Here is a 2,689-nt window from a genome sequence, read left to right on the forward strand (position 1 = left end):
GATTCTATGCGCCCCAAGTCATGTACGTGATCCAAAAGCGATTAACTCTTTTTCTGGCTAACGGCCAAAGTTTTCGAATCGACTCAGCTACCCCGACTCGAATTGCCTCGAGCCTTAACCGCCTCCATTTTTTTTTTCGCTCGACTCATGTAATCGCACTCGCCTTGATTCTGAGTGGCCCGAGTCACTTACGTGATCCAAAACCGGGTAACTTTTTCTTTTTTCTTTTTTTTGTCAAGTCCCAAAGTTTTGAACTCGAATAGAGTCGGATGCCCCGACTCGAGTCGTCTCCAAATTTTTCGCACGACTCATGTCACCGTGCTCGACTTGATTCTAAGTGCCCCGAGCCGTGTACATGATCCAAAAGCGGTTAACTTTTTCTTTTTGGTTAACGCCCAAAGTTTTCAACCCGACCCGCCTCGGCAACCTCGACTCGAAGCGCCTCGAGCCTTAATGGCCTCCAATGTTTTTGCACGGCTCATGCCACCGTCGACTTTTCGCTCGAATCATGTCACCCAGGGCACCTCGATGCTACGTGAGGCGAGCCCTGTGCGCGATCCAAAACCGGGTAACATTTTTTTTTGAACTCCCAAAATTTCATTCTTTTTTGCCTTACGAGGCCTATCATGATCTCTTTTTATAAAGAAAATTCTCAAATCAAATTGTTTCAGCTACCCTACCTCGAATCTGGCTAGCTAGGCGTAACGCCTCGAGTCGGCTCGGCAATACGTGAACTGAAACTTGTGCGTGATCCAAAAGCGGGTAACTTGTTTTTTTTTTTTTTTTTTTTGTAATGCCCAAAATTTAGCGCTTTTCGCTGTACAGGGCCTCCCATGATTTTTTTTGTTTTGTTTTTTTTTTTTCCCCTCGTAGACCCACTCTGGCGACCTAGTCAGGTCGCCCGAGGCTGGGGCGACGGAGATGGGTTGACCTAGTCGGGTGACCCAAGTTGGGTCGACCCAGGCGTGCGATCCTGGCTGGGGACAGAAAGTCGATTCTATAAGTTTGCCTGCCAATTTTGCTAGCCAGGTCGGCTCACCAAGTCATCTAACCATGTGGTCTTTGCCAAATCAAGAATTGACTCTTTAAGTCCACTCACAGCTCGTTGCCCCACCGAGTTGCTTCTCTAAGCCCACTCACCATGTCAGCTCACCAAGTCGGTTGTTCAAGTACGTTGCCAAGTCAACTCTTTAAGTTCGCTCACCAGGTCAGCCCGCCCAAGTCGCCTCTTTAAGTTCGTTCGCCAGGTTGGCCCGCCCAAGTCGCATCAGCGGGCTAACTCGTCGAGTCACCTCACGAAGTTGACTCTTTAAGTGCGCTCACCAAGTCAGCTCACCAAGTCGACTCACCATCTCGCCTCGATAAGTTGGCTTGCCGAGTTACCCCACCAAGTCGTCGCCTCTTTAAGCCTGCTCACCGTGTCAGCTCGTCAGGTCGGCTCACCAAGTCGACTAATCAAGTAGGCCCACCAGGTCGCCTCACCAAGTCGACTCGAGTACGTTGCCAAGTCGACTCTTTAAGTTCGCTCGCCAGGTCAACTCGCCAAGTCAGCTCACCATGTCATCTCAACGAACCAACTCGCCGAGTCGGCTCACCACGTCGGCTCTCTAATATCGCTCGCCAAGTCGCCCCACCAACTCGCCCCGTTAGGCCCACTCACCACATCGCCCCGTTAGGCCCACTCTCACCAAGTGGACTCTTTAAGTCTGCTCATAAAGTCGAGCCACCAATTACTCTCACCAAGTCGACTCTTTAAGTCCTTTCGTCGAGTCACCCCACCAAGTACTCTCACCAAGTCAACTCTTTAGGTCCGTTCATAGAGTCACCCCACCAAGTCGACCCTTCAAGTGGGTTCATCAAGTCACCCCACCAAGTCGACTCTTTAAGTTCATTCATCAAGTCACCCCGCCAGGTCAGCCCACAAATTACTCTCACCGAGTCGACTCTTTAAGTTCGTAAGTCACCCCGCCAGGTCGGCCCACCAAGTGGACTCTTTAAGTTCGTTCATGAAGTCACTCTGCCAAGTCGGCCCACCAGGTCGACTCTTTAAGTTCGTTCATCAAGTCACCCCGCCAGGTCAGCCCACCAACTACTCTCACCAAGTCGACTCTTTAAGTTTGCTCACTAAGTCACCCCGCCAGGTCGGCCCACCAAGTACTCTCACCAGGTCGACTCTTTAGGTTTGTTCATCAGGTCACCCCACCGAGTACTCTCACCAAGTCGACTCTTTAAGTTCGTTCATCAAGTCGCCCCGCCAGGTCGGCCCACCAAGTACTCTCACCAAGTCGACCCTTTAAGTTCGGTCATCAACTCACCCCGCCAGGTCGGCCCACCACGTACTCTCACAAAGTCGACTCTTTAGGTTCGTTCATCAATTCACCCCGCCAGCTCGGCCCACCAAGTTCTCTCACCAGGTCGACTCTTTAAGTTCATTCATCAAGTCACCCCGCCAGTTCGACCCACCAAGTACTCTCACAAAGTCGACTCTCTAAGTTTGTTCATCAAGTCACCCTGCAAGGTCAGCCCACCAACTACTCTCACCAAGTCACCCTGCTAGCTCGACCCACCAAGTCGACTCTCTAAGTCCGTTCATCAAGTCACATGACCAGGTCAGCCCACCGAGTACTCTCGCCAAGTCGACTCTTTAAGTTTGTTCATCAAGTCACCCGGCCAGGTCGGCCCACCAAGT

This window comes from Cupressus sempervirens, chromosome 2 (genome assembly GCF_028749045.1).
Source record: "Cupressus sempervirens isolate cs-2001-9-10 chromosome 2, ASM2874904v1, whole genome shotgun sequence".
Classification (NCBI taxonomy): Eukaryota; Viridiplantae; Streptophyta; class Pinopsida; order Cupressales; family Cupressaceae; genus Cupressus; species Cupressus sempervirens.